We start from the raw sequence: 19,959 nt of genomic DNA, 5'->3' as shown, positions 1-19,959 counted from the left end.
CCTTTAGCCAGTTTTGAGGGCGAGGCTTATTTTCAGAGCTGAACTACACAGCCTGAGCAGAGGGCTCCCCAGTTATCAGTTGCTGGAGAGCTGTGCAGCTTGCTGATAGCTCTCATGTTCTGAAGTTCCAACTAAAAGTCCAGCCAAAAAATAAAAGTGAATTAAATAGCATAAAGCCCCAAGACCTTTAGGGCTCAGTATACGCTGGCAAAGCATTCCAGTGGGATTCTGGGATGTTTTTCAAGAGCTGTGGCTTCTCTTGGATTTTCCCATGGCTGATTCCAAGACAACCACTGATCTGCAGATGTTCCCCTAGGACTGGGTCATGGCGGAGACTCATCAAAACAGCAGCCACTCTTATTGCCAGGGTCAGAGGTCCGTGCACATGCGGCCCTTGGAAAAGCTCCTCCTTCTTCAGCTCCCTCCCATTCTCATCAGGCAGGTTTCTGAGAAGCTCTGACAATTCCTCCTTTGAGACCAACAAGTCCCCTCCATGAGGTAGGTAGGGGGAAAGATACTGCTTGAGACAGAAGAGGGGCTATCCAGTGAGGAGGAAGTTGTTGCCAGCTGTGTGCCATCCGTAAGCACCTCCTTTGTCATGCTGTGGAAATTGGACTGGAGATGAGAGAACACAAAAATAAAGTAGGTGATGTAGTTTCTGCATCATAGTGTGGCAGTTCAGCTAGGTGGGAATGGGTGCAGGAGATAGGAAGTCCCAGAAACAACATCTTTGTTCTCCCCAAAACTCAAACTGGTCTAATCACCAATAGGCCTTGTCACCTAGCTTCCCCACAGAGTCCTTGTGTAGATACTAAGTGATTTTATTACATGAATACATGGTTGCAAAGGTTTCTTTTTTTCCCCTCTTGTTAAGAGTCTGAAATGTGAAACACTCCACCTTCTTCCTTTTGCAAGCTCTCCCGTCTCTCTTGCATGTATCCCATCTCCTCTTCAGCTCCCTCCCATTCTCAGGCAGGTTTCTGAGAAGCTCTGACAATTCCTCCTTTGAGACCAACAAGTCCCCTCCATGAGGTAGGTAGGGGGAAAGATACTGCTTGAGACAGAAGAGGGGCTATCCAGTGAGGAGGAAGTTGTTGCCAGCTGTGTGCCATCCGTAAGCACCTCCTTTGTCATGCTGTGGAAATTGGACTGGAGATGAGAGAACACAAAAATAAAGTAGGTGATGTAGTTTCTGCATCATAGTGTGGCAGTTCAGCTAGGTGGGAATGGGTGCAGGAGATAGGAAGTCCCAGAAACAACATCTTTGTTCTCCCCAAAACTCAAACTGGTCTAATCACCAATAGGCCTTGTCACCTAGCTTCCCCACAGAGTCCTTGTGTAGATACTAAGTGATTTTATTACATGAATACATGGTTGCAAAGGTTTCTTTTTTTCCCCTCTTGTTAGAGTCTGAAATGTGAAACACTCCACCTTCTTCCTTTTGCAAGCTCTCCCGTCTCTCTTGCATGTATCCCATCTCCGTTCTACGCCCCCTGCCTTTTCTACTATGATTTGGCTCTGCATCTGCCCAAAACTCATATGAAAATGCCATTCCAGGCTAAAGTCCCCCAGAACCAGGATGGACACTGTGGAAATGAGGACGGAGTGAAGGCCTGTGGACCCTGGCCTTCAGTGCTTTTAGTAGGGCACTTTTGTATCTGATACCCTGCCCTCAGGCAGATTTCTTTTAGCAAGTCTGAATGTGAATGGTCCGTTTACTCCACAGCTTGATCATAAATATCAAATTTGTTTGTTCAGTAATTATTTGTGAGCATCTGCTGCACACCAGCTGCTCTGTTGGAGATAAAAGCATGGTGAAACACAACCAAAATACTGTCCTTAGTAGTACCTTCCAGGCTACTTACTCTACTCCCTCATTTTGTAGATGAAGACACGGAGGCTCCAAGTGGGATAGTGAATTACTTAAGGTGACATAACTAAGGACAGAGCCAGGACAGGAATACAGGATCTTCTAACCTAAGCAAGCATAGGCTTCCTCACAATCAGAGAGCAGAAATTGTATTTACATATAAATTTTTAGCATTTTAATATCAATGGAGAGAAATCTCTTATCTGCATTGTGAAGGGTGCAGGCGTAATTATTATTCATATGAATATAAATAGCCTCCACTTAGTTATGGGTCTTTCAGATGAATAAACTGAGGCTCAGGAGATTGTGTTTGAATAAAGGTCACTTAGCTAGAGGTGCCAAAGCTGGGAGAATGACTTGGGCCCTCTGACTCTTGATCACCTGCCACAAATAAATGCTCACCTGCACTAGCCTCTTAGCCTCCCCTCTCCTCTCCGACATGATCAAGAAGGAGGGAGAAGAAGCCCTAAACCATTCATGTAGTATACTACAGTTCTCTCAGAGCGCAGGAATGAGGCAGGAACTCAGAGACCACTAAGGGTACTGAAGAGATCGGAGAAGAAAGTGTCATAAAATAGATTAGGTTAGGGAAACAGACCTTAGCAGTAATTTTGACACTTGCCAACATAAAAATAGACATGCCGGAGTTGGCAGGTGGCATGGTGATTAGGGCTCTGAACTCCCACATGTCCGACTACAGTTCGAGTCCAGGACTTGGCAGCTTGCTTTCTGTCTGTCTCTCTCTCTCTGGTCATATTGAATAATGATAACAATGACAACAAATTAAATTAAATCAATGAATCTTGAAAAAAAACCCAGACATACCTGTGTGGATCAAAATTAGGTATCATGGTAAGGAAGGTTGTTGATACACACAATACAGCTTGGCCCACCAATAATTATGAGAGTTATAAACCCCATCTGTGACTTGATTAGCTTGGGTCCAAAGATTATATAACTTGGGGGCCAGCAGGTAACATGGTGGTTAAGGGCACTGGACTCTCACATGGCTGACTGTGGTTTGAGTCCCAGACCTGATGGCTTTCTCAGTTTCTCTCTCTCTCTCTCTCTCTTTCTCACTGTCTGTCTCTGGTTAAATTAAAATAAATAAATAAAGTTAAATAAAGAAATATTGAATAACAAAAAAGATTATATAACTTTGCCCCTGAATTTCTGCTTCTGATTACATTCCTTCCTTTTGATTAGACCTGTAGCATGATCCTAGTAGTCCATTGAGACTGGTGAAGTTCTGCTCTGTATTGGGGACAGTTGGTAAAAGAGAAGAACAAAACCTCAGGCACTGTCGATTGCCTTTTAAATGACCTCTTCCAGGTTTCTGGGGATCCCTGTGCTGTCAGAAGTTCCATAACTAACTCTACTAGTAATCCAGCAATTAAATCATCAGTTTTCAGGTCCAATTTTCTATCAACAAAATGGTGAACATGTAGCAAGCAGCTTCTATGTAGACATTCTTAGATCAGCTTCTTTGGGGGTTATGGAAAGAATGCACTTCAAAGACTTTCAACTAGCTGATGAGCTCCTTGGATCAAGACAGATGCCATGGCTGTATGTAATTTTTCATTTATTTGCTTGCTCGACTATGAGGCTCTGGAACTTCATCATTATCCTGTCAGTGGCTCTGTGCTATATAGACAGATTATAACTAATTCATCCATTTCATAAATAAGTATCGAGCACATCTGCTAGGTACAATGATGAAATATAGTGATCAAGGTAATCATGGTTTCTGAACTCAGAGAGTCCATGCCTGATGAAGGGTTAGAGGCAGCAACCTTAAGCAGAATAACTCAATTATGAAATATGGTGGGAAGGGAGCAAAGAGGGTTTAAATGATGTAATAACATCTAGGGTGGAAGGAGACCCAGAATGTTTAGGGAGGGTGGGAATTGAAGGCCCTGAAGTGGGATGGGGGCCTGAAGTTTGACAGTGATTAGCCATGAAGGATATGAGAGTAAGAGTAAAGGAGACAGAACATTCTAGAAGATAAAACTATCCCAAACTCAGTACCTAAAATAAAGACACCTTATTATTTCTCACAGTTCTATGGATTAATTGGGCTTTGATGGGTGTTGGTGCTCACCAGGGGTCTCTCAAGCAATTATAGTCAGGTAATGACTGGGGCTAGAGTCATATGAACATTAGAGTTGTCTGGATAGTTCCTTCATGATAGTTCCTTCACTGACATGTCTGAATTAGGCGGGCTAGAATGACTGGAGGTTGGATGACAATGCTGTTTGTCTGTGTAACTCTTTCACTTGGCTATCTTGAGCATCCTCAGAGCACGGAGGGCTCAGGATAAATAAGGGCTGGCTTTCTTCAGAGTGAGCAGAAAAGAAAAAGTTGCCCTTCTTCTTAAAGACTAGACCTAGTTAGGTCTATCATCACTTCAGTAATATCCTATTGATCAAAGCAGTCACAGGTCAGCTAAGATTCTAGGACATGAAGGATTAGACGCTGTATTTCAGAGGAAGGACAGTTGGTATATTCAGGGAGGCAAGAGGCCAATGGTTGCCATATTGAAGACAAGCTAAGACTCTGAGATAGAAAAATCTTGATTAGCACACCAGAAAGACAGCCAGTGCTGCTAGAGTATTGTGAAGGTGGCACAAGATGAAGCACCAGCGACAGAGTGGGGTCCTTAGGTAAGTTGTGGTAGGGAATTCAGATTTTTTTTTCCTTTTTTTTTTGGATAGGTTTTTGCTATAGGGCGTGTGTGCTTACCAGAAAGACAGAGAGAGACAGAGAGACAGAAACTGAGAAATCACCCCCCAGGGGGGATGGCCATGCCACAATCCCTTCTCCTCCATTATCCTCTTGGGATCCTGGGAACGCACGCACACGTGCCCGGCGTGAGTTTAAGCCACCGGGTCTGGGACTCGAACCATGGTCGACTACATGGGAGTCCAGCAATGTAGCCATTATGCCAACTGCTGGTCCCTTCAGATTGTTTTTTTAAGTGTCACAGAAGCCTTAGTTGTCCTTCTAAAGGTTGATAACTATAAGGCATCTCCTTTCTTCTTTCTTACTACCCATTTCCACTCTCTGCTAATAAGCTATCTTAAAGCCCAGTGTGGCTCTTGTGCTCTCAGGCTTTCTAAACCCTCAGTGAGTTCTCATTGCCTCCTGAACCTGGCACATATTTCCCAGTCTAGCTTTTATGGTTCCCCTCCAAGTTATGTGCTTACACACTTTTCTTGTATTTTTGCAGGGTCTGTCAAGTTGGACCACATGCTTCCTCCCAGAGGAAACTTTTGTTTTCCTGCCTCCATGCCTAGTCATGCCAGTCACTTTGACTAGAGTGCTCCCCTATGACCCCATCTCCACCTGTCAAAATCCTGTCTCCCCTTTAAAATTTCCCTCTGACATTACTTCCTCAAGCTAAGTGTGACCCCCCCTTGCTCCTCAGAAGCCTAGTTATTTCTGATTAAACAGAGCTAATGCTTTGTAAGGTATAGTTACATTCATATTTACGTTGCCCTCACATTCTTGGGTCCCCTTCCCATTACCGCTTGCTCTTCAAGGATAGAAAGCACAACAACCTTGCTCCTGCTCCTTCTGCCCCACGGTTCTGTGCCTTGCACAGAGCTATCATTTAGTTGATGCCTGTCGAATTAAACAGCTGTTTCTCTGGGCCACCAGCCTCCAATTGTCTCTTTCTTTTCCCATGGCAAATTGCAGTATTTAGCTCCCAGCAACTCCTGGTCCATGGCCCCAAGGTTCCTGGCAGGCCTTTCCCGAAGGACCACAGGACTGCTGTTCCCAGACAGCCAGCCCTGCATAAGCCAGAGCCCAGTCCCAGGGAGGTGGAGAGCTTCTGATTCCACTGGTTCCCCTGGCTCCTCTCTTTCCAGCTGCCTTGCACTTGTTTTCCTTGGCAGGAAGAAGCCCTCAGTCACCACTTCATCTTCCATTTATAGGCATATATGCATCTTTGTTATTCTTTTCACAAAATGACAGTTTTCTCAGTTCAGAAAAAAAAAAAAAAGGGAGAGAGAGTTGAGGGCCGCACAGAGCAAAGAAGGCATTTTTTCTTTTAAGAATTATTTTATTTAACTTTATTTATTATTATTATTTTCTAGTTTTGATCAGAGAGAGATAGAAGGAGAGAGAGAGGGAAAATGAGAAAGCAAGTCACCAGGTCTAAGACTCAAACTGCGGTTGGCCATATGGGAGTCCAGCACCTTTAACCACCATGCCACCTGCCGGCCCTCAAAGAAGGCATTTTGTATAAGACTTCCAGGGCTTCCTGTAATATTTCTATTCTTAGAGAATAGGGTGCATTCTTCTTGTCTCTGCTGCTCTATCAATTACTTCTGGGCCTGTACCACTAGAGCTTCAAACTTTACTGATGGGCCATGACTAATATAAAGAAGACTAGGACATGAACCATGGTTATGGCAAAGATTTGATATGTAGCCAAGGAAAGGAGCATGGTTCCCTGACTTGAGTCCACTTCTTCACAATCCTTGGGTCCTTCATCTCACACCAAATAGTCTGAGGCCAAGTGGTAAGATCTGTGAGTTCCAATTTGCCCATTAGTCAAGCTATATCTGAATGCAAAAGGGAGGAATAATAACAGCAAATATTTGTTTGTGCTTTTTCTCTGCCAGTTTATAAGTAGTAACTCATGTGATCTTCCCAATAACCTTATGAAAAAGTATTATTATTATCTGCATTTTACCAATGAGGGCACTAAGGCAGAGAAAGGTTAAGTCAAACTTCCTCTTGGTCACACTAACAGTCAGCAGCACAGATGGGATCTGAGTCCCAGCAGTCTGGCTTCAGATTCTGCATCCTTAACTACTTGTGGTGTCTTAATTGCTCACTAGATTAAAATGTTTAATTAACCTAACAGAGTCACTTAGTTTTTCTTACATACTCAAGTGCTCTGGAAACAATAGCATGTCTGAGGGTTATAGGCAGAGGTTGGACAAGTCTCAACCAGTTCTGAGCACAGGTAATTCAATTTGGTTCAAATTCCAACTTTCCCACAGATTTATGATTCTTAGTCTAACATTTTGTGCCTATTTGGAAGGGTAGATTAGCAAAGGGATTTATTGGTGTTCTCCAAGAGCAACCTGCTTCTCCAGCTCCAATTCATGGCGTGGGAATTCACTAAGTAAACCATTAATTTATTTTCTATCCTTCACTCACTCAACAAACTTTGATCCTATGCCTGTGTGTGCAAGGCACCATATGGGCACAAGGAGAGCAAGGTGATAAGAGGAAAACAAAATGAAATAGAATATCTGCTTTCTTTTTTTTCTTTTATCTTTTTTTTCGAGAGGTTTTTGCTATATAGGGCACGTGTGCTCGCCAGAAAGACAGAGAGAGACAGAGACAGAAAGTGAGAAATCACCCCCTGGAAGCATGGCCACACTGCAATCCCTTCTCTTCTATTCTCCTCTTGAGATTTTGGGCATGCATGCACATGCACCCGGCATGAGTTTAAGCCACCGGGTTTGGGACTCGAACCATGGTCAACTACATGGGAGTCCAGTGACATAGCCATTACACTAACTGCTGGCCCTGAGAATATCTACTTTCAAGCTGTGGATTTATGTGTGCTTGGGTATACTTGTAAACAAATGTGAGAATCTAGCTGTATTGTCCTATGTGCTCTTTTGCATCATCTTTTTTATACTCTATGGAGTGCTCTGTATGGTGTATTCCATTGCTTTCCTGCCATCTAGATTACCTGAGTAAGCAGGTATTATAAGGAAGCCCACTGGAGCACAGATGCTCTTACAGGCTAACAGATCTCTAGGCTGTCTAAACTGTATAGAATAGTGACAATCTACTCCTGCCCAAGGCTGCATGCATTTTCATTGTCTTTCTCTGCTGAGTGGATACATTCTATGGCCAAAATGTATTAAAAAAAAAAAAGAAAGGAAGAAAGAAAGAAAGAAAGAAAGAAAGAAAGAAAGAAAGAAAGACGAACTGAAATTGTATAAGAGACGCTTCCTTGGTCTTGGTTTTGGTCTTGGAGAGGCAGAACTACCAGAAATGTGGTCCAAGTTAGGGAGAGAATAAGACATCTTGGACCTGGTAATGTCTTCTGTTCGCCAGATACAACTAGAACCAGTTGACAAGGGTACCCAGGTACAAAGTTCACAGAGGTCATTCTTAGGAGCACTAGCTGGACCAAAGAGAGCAGAGATAGGCCTGCAATGAGGACTGCAGCATAGGTCTATATATGGATTAAGAGAGCCTATTGACACTTCAGCTTCTATCAGAGTTGTGAAATCTCAGAAAATGGCACTTAAGAGAGATTGAGCCAGGAGCCAGGACAAGGCAATCAGTAGCCATCTATATATCTGAGTTCTGATTGGCCCATTCAGAGATTAGAGCCACTGAAGACCTTCTGCCCAGACTTCACTTTCCTGCCCCCAGATTTAGCCAGGAGCCAGGTTAGAGCACCTTATTTATTCTCTCTGTCTCTCTCTGACTCTCTCTCTCTCCTTAATTTATTTTAAACTTTTCAACTTCCTAGCTCTCTGCTGCTCTTTTGTCTTGCTAATTTTTACCTTTCCCTCTGCCCCCATAGGACAAGCTAATCAGCAGCCATCTATATCTGAATTCTGAATGCACCATGTGGTTTTCAGTTTTTGCTTAAAATTTTTTTCTTTATAATTTTCTTTTTTTTCCTTTTCCTTTCCCTTTTGTTTTAACCCTTCTCACTTTTCTGCTCAGCCTCCATACACAGATTTTCTAAACAGGTCTAGGTGCTCAGTAGCCAAATACCTGAATACTTTTCGGGTCAGATTAATCCTTAATTTCCATTTAATCTGCTGCAAAAAGGGAGAAAAACAGTACTGTTTAGAGATTGCAGGTCAACTCCTTCTGCATCCCTCTGAATGCTCAGATTTAATTCCAAACACTAGCAAAAAATGTATAAACCATCGGATGACCAGAAATTATCACAGAGGCAAAAGAAATAAGAGAAACCAAGAAAGTAGCTCTTCTCTAAGGGAACAGAATAACTCCTCTTCACCCACAGACAATACAAGGGAACTCATGGAAATCTCATATAAAGAATTTAAAATATCCGTAGTGACAAAGCTAAGAGAGATCCAAGAGAAGAGAGACACGAACTCCAGAAAATCCAGGAGAAAAGAGACACTGAGTTCCAGGAGGTAAGTTCTTGCACAATCTGAAAGAGGAGGTACACATCATAAAAAAGAATCCAATGGAATTGTTAGAGATGAAGGCTATACTACAGGAAATCAAAATCTCTCATGAAAATATCAAAAGCAGATTAGATCAAGGAGAAGACTGAATCCCAGTTGTAGAAGATAAAACCTCTGACCTAGAAAATTTTACCAAAGTGACAGAGAAAATAACCCCCAAAATGAGAATAACATGTAAGTAATACTAGATACCGTTAAACGCCCAAACATCTGAATAACTGGTATCCCAGGAGGTGAAGAAACTAATTAGGGCATTGATAATCTATTCCATCAAATCCTGGAAGAAAACTTTCCAAACCTAGAAAGACACTCAAATATCCAGACCCAAGAAATACGATGGACCCCACGTAGAATTAACCCAAGAAGATCTTCCCCAAGGCACATCGTAGCCAGATTGACCAAAACCATGGACAGAGACAAGATACTAAATTTGGCAAGAAAGAAACATTGAGTTACTTTCAAAGGATATTCTATCCAGCTAATATCAAACCTCTCATCGGAAACAATGCAAACAAGGGATGAATGGGAAAATATATTCAAAGTGTTAAGTGAAAAATGATTTCAACCAAGAATACTATACCCAGCAAGATTATCTTTCATAAGGGGGAAAAAAAGACAAAAACATTCTCAGATAAACAAAACCCGAACGAATTTACCAACACCAGACCAGATCTCCAAGAAGCTTTGAATAGAATGCTACAGCAAGAAAACTAAAATTGAATAAACAGAAATAAGAGCACAAAAAGCAACCAAGAGAATGGCCAGCCTAATGGTTGGGACAAGCTCAGAGTTGAATGTTGACTTCCAGAGTTTGGAAAGATCAGACCACAGTAACACTGCAAATTCAATAGAAGAGAGATTAATTACATTAGATTGAACTGGTGAATAGAATTTTTTGACTCTAGACTAAAATATTACTGATTTTCTCTGATGCTTTGATTTCCATATTTAAGAATTTTTGTCTTCTCTTGAGCTATTGATAGGTTCATCTACCTACTATTTGAACTGAATCCCACCCTTTTTCCCAGATTTAAGTTTTAAGCAAATTTCTCTTAACGTTTTTTGATTTTGATCTATTAAAATAAACTTCTTCTTGAAATTAAAAAATGGATTAAAAATACGTATTAATACCTATTTAATGATTGCAGTAAGCTATATAGCCCCAGCTAGGTACTACTTTATAGTATATTCACTTTACTCACTGAGGTTTACACCTTAAGTCAGACATGTATTCATAGTTATGTATACATCAGCTGTGCTTACTATTGCAAGTTTTTAAATTAATTAAGACTCTTAGTGAATCAATGAAATGTGAAAACAAAAGGCATGAAAAACAACTGTAGATACCAGAGACAGTGTGGGAGGACGGGGGGGGGGGGATGAGAGGGTGAGAGGTAGGGGATTAAGGGGGGAAAAAAGCAAAACATATAAGAAACAAGAAATAGAAAATTATTTGTTGATGATAACATGTATGGTAATATCCTTTATTGAGCCAATATACAATGTATTCTGGATGGAATATCTCATTTTGTATATTGTATTGATGTACAGTGAATGGATGTAAATAAATAAATTTAAATAAATTAAAAATAAAAGAAATTGACATGTAGAGATTACCTATTCGAATTTTCATTTTTTCAGATGAGGAACTAGGTTCCAAAGAGGATAATTATCTGCACGTGTGTCACGATACACTTGTCTGATGTGGTGCTATTTTCTCTCATTATCTAGAAGGTCAGGAAGGGTGGGTGGTATGGCTATTAAACATTTTAAAACGCTGGGACTCTGAAGTTTAAGAACCATTTTGTTTATTTAGCAAACACTTGTTGGTTATCTTCTCAGTACCCATTTCCCCTTTTTCTTTCTCAAAGGCTTCCAATTTTATTTGGGAATTCAAACAGTTCCAGATGAAGCTGCTTTGGCTTTTGGACACTAAGTCAAATAGCATATCCAGTCCCTAATTACTGCTTCTGGAGTAGCTTAAGCAGGTCAAATCTAAAAGAATGCTGGAGCAAAGTTGCTCCTACCTTTTTTTCAGATGTGAAAGAGGATGTTTGTCACCTTGGAGCTGCTGGCAGCAATCTTAAGAATAGTGTGAAGATGAAGTGGAAGTTAAATAGATAAAGAAAGAGGAAAAGTTCCAAAGGAAACTATTGAAGGCAAATATCTTTCATCTTTTTTTAATTAGGTGAGCTGATCAACTCCTTTGCAAGTTTAAGCTATTTGAGTTAGATTTTCTTTCACGTACAGCAAGAAGAGACAGCAGGTTGGTGCATTTGTCTCTTCTGACACACAATCTTCTGAACATCAATGAATCACTCATCTCTTGGATTACTTTCACAAATGCAGGTAGGGTTAAAAAAAAACCTAAAATGTACTAAAACATTAATTATTTTTGTGTACCCCATTTTCCTTTTCTAGAGAACTCAGTTGCCATCTTCATGGCTGTCGGGACCTGTGGATTATCATACTGGACTACATGAATAAGTTCTCAAAATAAAACAGAACTAAAAGCAAGAGAGAGAGGTTCTGAACTTAAATTTCACTAGCAACTTTCCTTACTGTGCTTATTGTCTTTAAGACATACTTTCTCTTGGAGATTGAGAGCCCTTTAAGGAAGGGTTGTGGATGTTGAAGGGGAGGCTGTGAAGAGAGGTCTATAGAGTGTGCTAGGAGGAAAGACTAGTGAAAATGCCAGAGATGTGTTAGGAGAGGTAGAAATCTCTCAGGAATTTCTTTGTATTTTATAGGAAGATAAACTGAGCTTTAGAGTAGGATCCTGTTCAACATCACCCAGACAATCCAGCAGCATTACATGGATTTGAACTCCAGAGCCCTAACTCCCCAACCTGGCCTCACCCTCCAGATGACCCCTTTCCCTCCTCCTAAGACCTGTGAATTGCTCCCCCTGGAACCAAACCAGATGTTCTGGAGAAGGCACTATGTCAGCATTCTAAGCGGAAGGGCCTGGTCTCTTGAGATGCCATTTGCTAGACTCACTATGCTGGGCTGACACTGAGCCCAGGTGTTTTCTACAGTCAGGTGACAGAGTTTTAGAGTCTCTTGGAGTTCTCTTTAGAGAAATATGGAAGCACTTGTGTGAAAAGCTCTTCTCTCTTTCACTGAAGGATTGAAAAGAGCAAGGATGACAGATCTCTAAGGAAGCCTCAGGGGTGACATATGTCATGGGAGTGCGATGGTGGTGGTAGGGGACAAAGGTAAAGATTTGGGAGGTTATGTCAGAAGACTCATAAAATTTTAAAGCTATCTCTCCCACATTCCTCATTTTATGAAAGAGGAAGCTGGCTAACTCCCAGAGAGGGAAAAGTACTTGCTTAAGGATTTGTTATAAGCCATTGGTGGAGGTAAGACTAGGACCCAGACCTTTTAACTTCCAGACTGAATGTATTAGTTGTCTGTTGTAGTGTGATAAATGAGTCCCCAAATTAGAGTCTTAAAACTATAAACATGTGGGGCTAGCAGGTGACATGGTGGTAAGGCATGGGGCTTCCATATGACAGACTGCAGTGTCATATGGAAGTCCTGGACATGGCAGTTTGCTTTCTCTCCCTCCCTCTCTTTCTCAGTCTTTCTCTGGTGAGCAAATTAAAAAATAATAGTAATTACAACAGTAAATAAAATTAAATAAATAATTTCTTAAAAAGCCACACACATGTATTTTTATAGTTTCTACGCATCAGGAAAACAAATGTGTTTTAGTTGAGTTTTTTTTTGCATCTGAGTCTATCATGATGCTGCAATCCAGACATTAGGAGGGGCTGTGCTCTCACTTGAAGGCTAGATTGGGTGAGGATCTGCCTTCAGAGTTCATTCAACAAGTTCACTTTTCAAAATTCTATTCCTTACACCCTGTTGAACTGAGATCTTCTGTTCTCCACTGCCTATTGACCAGAGGTCTCCCTAAGTCCTTTGCCGTATATCACTCTTCATATGGCAGCTCACAACATGGCAGCTAGCTTCCAAAAGTGTGAGTAAAAGAGCAAGAAAGGGTGAGTAAAACTGAAACCAAAGTCCCTTTCTAACCTAATCTTAGAAATGACATATTATTACTGTTGCTGTATCTAATTCTTTGAAGCAAGTCTCTTTGTATGTCCCACACTCCTTGATATCTGAGGCAGAAATTATCCTAGGAGCTGCCTACAATGCCAAATAGTTCCCACTGTTATTTGCCACCTTTCTAAGCAATAGAGCAGAAAAGGCCGGAAAAGCAGACACCAAAGATTCTATTATATAGCTCTTTTGCTCTGTTTTTCATTTGGAGTAAACAACCTTCCCCTCAAAAAAGGGTAAATAAGTGTTAGTCAATTGTTAGATGATAAAACAAAATAAGGAAGAAATTTTATCTGGAAACTGAAAACTGGGTCCTGATTATCAACTGAAACCCCAGATAAGTCACTCAACCCCATAGACCCTCAATCTGTTCACTTAATCACTGGGATGACAGAGTCAACCTCATTGGATTAATTGAATAAATGTAACACCTTTCAAAGTTAATTGTTTCAGATTGGGTGACTTGATAAAAACAGACCTGGAAAGTCAATTGAGGTCTTCACTCTCATTGTGTATCCTGAAATTTGAAAGGATATATGTGGTAGTCAATGTAATAAGGTAGGAAACAGAAATAAATAATAGACTATGGGGATTGAACACCTGAATTTTTCTGATTGTATGATGGTATATTGGTTTGCTAGGACTCTCAAAACAAAATATCACAAATTGGGTGTCTTAAACAATGTTTTTTTCTCACAGTTCTGCAGGTGGGAAAATCTAAGATCCAAGGGTTTATAAATTTCTTCTAAGATTTCTTTCCTTGGCTTGCAGACACGCTCTTCTTACTGTCTCTTTGCATAGCCAAACTTCTTTGAATGCACACCTAGGGTTCTAAATTTCCTATTCTCATAAGAACACCAGTTAAATTGGATTAAAGCCTACCCTAATAGCCTCATGTTATTAAATCACCTCTTTTGAGGTCCTATCTCCAAATTTAGTCACATTCTGAAGTACTGGGGGTTAGAGTTTTAACATGTGAATTTTAGGCTAATAGCATTCAGCCTGTAACAGCTATTATATCCACACAAATTTGGAGAGTGAATTAAAAATCTAGGAGAACTAATGAGATCAGTAAGGGAGCAAAAAACAAAATAAATACATGCCAATTTAGACCTTCATTGCATATCAGTAAAAATAATGACCCACTGAAAAAATACAACAAAAAAACACATGCCATTTACAATAACCACCATCTTGGATCTGGCCAAGTATTTCTGTGAAGGGCAAAGGGGAACTGTGTCTTTTGACTCTTCCTCATTTCATTATCTGGGCATGGAAACAGCACAGCTTTTAGCCAGAATCTTCTGGAAAATCTTCTGAAAATATTTCAAGCCTCTTGTTCCCAACTTCTAACCACAGGGGCTTAAACATTAGGCATGATACTTTTCAGTGAGGCATGCATGGCCCACAATTTATCTGGGCCTTCATTCCTTTTCCAGTTAGGACACACTTCCTCAAAAACCTAGTGCAATTTGCTCAGTTCCAACATGAGAACATGTTAACACAGGGGCTATTAACCCCCCAAAGAACTTTTCCTCTTGGCAAACACATCTTGAGCACAGGAGACAGTCCATTTATATTATTTAAAGCTTCATTTGGGCCATTTCCTGAGAACAAAGAGACTATCTATGCTAAAAGACTGTTGATGTTTCCTTTCTTGCCAGATAGAAATAGCTTCCAGCTTGAAGAAATTAAAACAAAAAAGTTAATTATAGAAATAATGTGTAATAAAACATTTAAAATATAGATAAGCCAAAGTCTTCATTCATCACTTCTCCCTTAAAATGATCACTGTCCAATTGATTGGTGCAAATACTTTCAAAAACATAGAAAATAATGCGGGTATGCTTGTATATATGTCTCTGTGTTTGTATATACACTTACATATCACACATACTTACCCATCTTAATTAACTAATTTATTTATTTTGCTATAGGGTTACATGCACTCACAAGAGATAGAGAAAGAGAAAGTGCAAATGAGAAAGCACCCCCTAGGGGAGATGGCCATGCCTCAGTCCCTTCTCTCAGGATTCTAGACATCTATTCTCTCAGGATTTTGGATATGCATGCACATGTGCCCTGCGTGTTTTTCAGGCTGCCAAGTCTGGGGCTTCAATTGCATAGTTGGTCATGTGGGATCCAAGTGCCTTCAACTCCATACCATCTACTGGCCTCCACCAACTTTATTTCTTAAATATAAAAAGTCTGATCCTTTTAAATTTAAAGAGGATTGTATACTATGCATTGCTTAGCCTTTTTTTAAACCCCATATAACAATATGACTTGGAAATCTAGCCATATCAGTACATATTTATGTGTGTGTTAATGCATATGTATTTTTTATTTTATACAAGAGAAAGAAAGAGTGAGAACATGAGAGAGAGAGAGAGAGACAGAGAGAGAGAGAGACAGAGAGACAGGCACTCCTGGCAGGTCCTGCCACACAGTGATCCTTCCCCTCTTCCAGACTTTCAGCCAGATGGGAACAACCATGCACCCAACATGTTTTAAGTCTACCCAATCTCTCTCATGTGGCTCCAGCATTGCAGAGTATTGCCATATCACCTGCACTTCCACAGCTGGGCCTATATCTTCCTTTTAACTGCCATAGAACATAGCATGGTATATATGTAGTTTACTTTATTGGGCTAGTCTTTAAGGGTGTACTTCAGTGAAGAGGCTCATATTAGACTTTACAAGAGACCCAGTTTTATTGATTCAGTAACTCTATGTTAAGAGTCTTACTAACTTTAAATGCTGCCATGACTATTGAGCATTTCTCATGTAGAGATATAAAAAAATTTCTAGAACAGATGCTGTCATAACTAATTCATGTTGCCCTAACAAAATACCTGAGACTGGGTAATTTATAAACAGCAAAAATATATTTCTTATAGTTCTGGAGACTGAGAAGTTCATGATCAGGCTACTAGCATTTCAATGTCTGCTGAGAGACTGGTCCCTGCTTCCATGCTGGTAACTTGCATTCAAGAAAAAGAGGGTTTTCTCCAGCCCTTTTTAAAGGCAGTAATGCTATTCATGAGGGTGAAGCCCTCATGGTCTAATCAGCTTTCAGAGGCCTTAACTTCTTAATATGGCTGTGTTGGGGACTGAATTCCAATATAAATTTTGGAGGGGATAGAAGCATTCCACCTATAGCAGATGCCTATAGGTGAAATTTCAGAGTCTAAAATTTTGCCATTAGCAATTTTAGTAGATTAGCTCTAAAAATTGTTTTTAACTTCTACTCATCAAGGTTTCAAACATCTTAGGGCTCAGTTTCTATTTGAACACCTCATATATAACCCCATTGTTTCCTCACTGTTATGGGTACCAACATGACTCATTGGCTGCATTGTTAGTTTGTCACAATTTCCTTCCTCAGACCAGACCTTAGAACCACAACCTAGTTTCTCATTCATGCTTTGACTCTAAAGTCTATCTTGGTGATGAATCAGCCTCATGATAGAGGTCTCGATTTTCAGAATATAGGTCAAAATCTTAGTATGCAGTGTATATATTAGAGGACAATTGATAGGCACGTACCTTACACAGGCAAGAGTTGACAACACCAGGCATATGTTTCACTCTCTGGCTAGCTCTTCCACCTCCGTTAGTCCTGAGTTCAGGAGAAGGCCAAGTTCTTTCCATTGGTGTTCTATGTGGTGTCTCCCCAAATTCGGGCCCATATTTCTCTCCCAGTTGCCACTTGGCTACTGCTGGCTGGTTGCTTGAAGTCTCAGTTCCTCTAGCCAAATCTCCTGCTTCACTATCTTACCTAGACCAATATCCTGGAGTAAGCCTCCCTCAACTAAGCTTAGTGTTAGTCTGTGGTTTAAGACACCCCATCTTTTCAAAGACAAAATCTCTTTGTTTTGTTCTAATAGTCATTTTTCTAGTTTTCGCTAACTCTCTAGAGCAGAACTCAGCCCACCTTAATTCTAATCAGCTTTCTCAGATTCAGCTTTACAGTTCTCATTTTGATAGAGAGCCACATAAGATTTCATGAAAAATTTTGTATGTATTTGAAAAAAAAGTAAATAATCAATAAATTAATGTATTAACAAATATTTCCTATGCAATTCAATTATGATGGTAGATGTTGGAAATACTATGAATAATGAGAAATAAACAAGCTAGAACCTTGATCCCCCCAGCTTTATGAAGCTCACAATCAGAGTATTACCTATAAATAGAATCACAAATGTGAGAGGAGTATTACCTATATATAGAATCACAATATAAATATTACCTATAAATAGAATCACAAATGTGAGAAGTAATGCTAAAGAACATCTGTGTGCATTAAGAATGTAAAAATAAGATCTGGCCCAGCCAGAGGTCACTGGAGGGGTGAGGGTAGGCACGGTGCATTTAATAGGGATGAGTTACAGTTCAGGCTGAGGGGAGGTGAAGGGAAGATGGGCCCAGGAGGGTCCTCTGAGGCCCCATGACATTTTGAATGCCCACCTTTTAATTGAGGCATGGAGGTGGAAAAGACAGCTTCTCCAATGGCATCTCATACCTCCAGTTCTTTTTTTCCTCAGTTCTTGTCAGAATCGGTGGCCTTGGCTCCATTTTCTGTCTTAAACATAAGAGGTTGGTCTAGATGAGCCCTAAAGTCCCTTCTAACTGTAACACTCTTTACTATGCTTCTCCTCCAAATGGGAGCTGTGGTCATTTGTCAGCAGCATCACATCCACCCACCTTTCCATCCATTCAGCACATATCTGCTGAGCAACTATTACATGTCAGATACTCTAGCAGAGGGGCTGGAAGCACAGTGGAGGATGAAACTTTGTACTGCCTGTGGTCATGGGACTGTCTAGTTCTGGAATACATTTGGGTTACTCCCTTTTGTCAAATTAATACATGTATAATTTAGGTGTTGTGGAATGAGCAAAGTTAGGAGCTCTTGGTATAGACACTGAGGGGCCTAGGACAAGGCTCTGAGTCTTTTAGTACCTAACATGCACTTGGTTAATAACTGCCTATCCAGCGTTGATGCCCTGCTCACCTGAGAGCTTATCATCTGAAGGGCACAAGTAGTCCCAGGGGCCTCTCCTCAACATAAACACCACTGTACAGTATAATGGCCTTTCACTTTATGGTGATAGGACATAGGTTACCATCCTGGATGTGGGAAACTGTGAATACAGATGTGGGTAGAGAGCAGACATTCCTTGAATAAACCCACATTGATCATATGTCCCAGTCTGAGAGGACCTGTAGTGAGTAGCCTTGATAAAACAAAGCTGCTGATGATTTTTGTCTTCAGGAAAATTATGTTTTATCAGGGCTATAAGACCCTAGTAGCTACAATAATTTTGTATCCATAGGAAGCAGGGATTTCTAGAAGAAGGGAAACTCAGTTGGTTAGCACCCAAGAAATGAAAAAACCCACTTCTGCCTGGGCTGAATAGGGAAATATCCTTGATGCTATGTTTTATAAATATGGGAGGAATTGAGAGAGAGAGAGAGAGAGAGAGAGAGAGATGATAGTAAAAAGCAAGAGATCTCTTTCCAGAAAAGAGTCTGCCCTTTGTCCTTGGTCTAATTACCTTCCAGTTGAAATGATAGAAAGTCAAACTGACCTAGATAAAGAAAGTACTCTTTAGTCTCCGGGAGTCTTGTAGTCTCACCCATTTGTTTTCTATCAGTTCAGTAGGGATGAGATTTCGTCCATGCTGAAGGGAAGGAATGGAAGATGAATCCAGGAAGGTCTACCAAGGCCCCATGACATTTCAAGTACCTACTGAAAAAAATCAGGCATGGAAATCAAGCCACTTTAAGGCTAAAAAATTAAAAAATAAAATTTAATTAATTCAATAATACAGGTAGAAAGAAAGAAGAAAGAGACATTTCTCTCTTTCCAAGTCTTTGCTCTTGGCCCACACCTGTCTCCAACTCACAGAACACCTCCACCCACCAGCCCTTGCAACACACCAGGCTGGGCATCAAGCCAGTCTTTCTTAGATGAAATTGAGGCTGCCAGGTCACCCCATCCCCACTATTCCTCTAGCCTGAGGCCCCACCTCCCCTCTCCTGGGAGACACAAAGGGATTTTGTGACTCAGGCTACAGCTCACAATACTCCTCTTTCTTTCTAGAAACAGAGTTGGGCTGTGGGGCACGTCTCCTGGTGGTAACTCTTGCACAACTTGCTAAGTAGTGAATGGAATGGAGGTTTCCACTCCTCAGACCCTGGGACAATCCTCTAGACCTATATGTTTATTTTACTCCATTGTATGCCATTTTGCAGAAATTTCAGTGGTCCCTGTTTGGTTCTAGCTGAATTTTAGGGGAGTAGGAATGGTCCAAAGAGGACTAATATGAAATACCCACAATGCACCACTGGGTATGGTGCAAATTGTTTTGCACAGTGATCCTACATAAATCTCCTTGCCAATCCTGGGAGGAAGTGTGTTTAACTCAGTTTTACAGAGCAAATGACAGAGCTCAGAGAAGTTAGGTAACTTGTTCAAGGTTACACAACTACTGGGTCTTTGGGAAAGTCATGATGTATTTTTCTATGCAAAAATGCACAATGACTTCTCCAATGACCTAATAGTGAGTGGTTGCAACAACATTTGAATCTACAGAAGGCTGCTGGCAAAGGTTTTGGCTTTTATGTTAAAATTTGTTACTCAGTGTTGAACCAGCTGACCCTTTTTGACCAGATCAAGAGAGATGAGCAATGTTATCATCTTCTCCTCTTGGTCCATCCCGAAGCATCCTTGATCTGCCATCAAATTTCCCCTTTTACTTTGGAAACTGATGTAGTTTGGTTTTGGAGGTAGAGACT

General features: G+C 40.7%; 1 long non-coding RNA gene across 4 annotated transcripts; it reads right to left on the bottom strand.

The window, feature by feature from the left end:
• Positions 1-974: 974 nt before the first annotated feature.
• Positions 975-19,165, bottom strand: LOC102474299 (uncharacterized). 4 transcript variants are annotated; one of them, XR_001371046.1, is made up of 6 exons: positions 19,102-19,165; positions 18,750-18,910; positions 17,626-17,736; positions 16,702-16,933; positions 13,631-13,669; positions 975-1,149 (listed from the first exon to the last, which is right to left on the bottom strand). It is a non-coding gene; the product is annotated as an uncharacterized LOC102474299 (long non-coding RNA). The 4 variants fall into 4 exon arrangements; XR_003550891.1 differs by lacking the exon at positions 13,631-13,669; XR_003550890.1 differs by lacking the exon at positions 975-1,149 and having other exon boundaries at positions 13,608-13,669.
• Positions 19,166-19,959: the final 794 nt, after the last annotated feature.

Source organism: Tupaia chinensis, unplaced genomic scaffold (genome assembly GCF_000334495.1).
Source record: "Tupaia chinensis unplaced genomic scaffold, TupChi_1.0 Scaffold000542_1, whole genome shotgun sequence".
NCBI lineage: Eukaryota > Metazoa > Chordata > Mammalia > Scandentia > Tupaiidae > Tupaia > Tupaia belangeri.
Note: the sequence above shows the minus strand (reverse complement) of the source record. Positions and strands in the feature narration are given on the sequence as shown.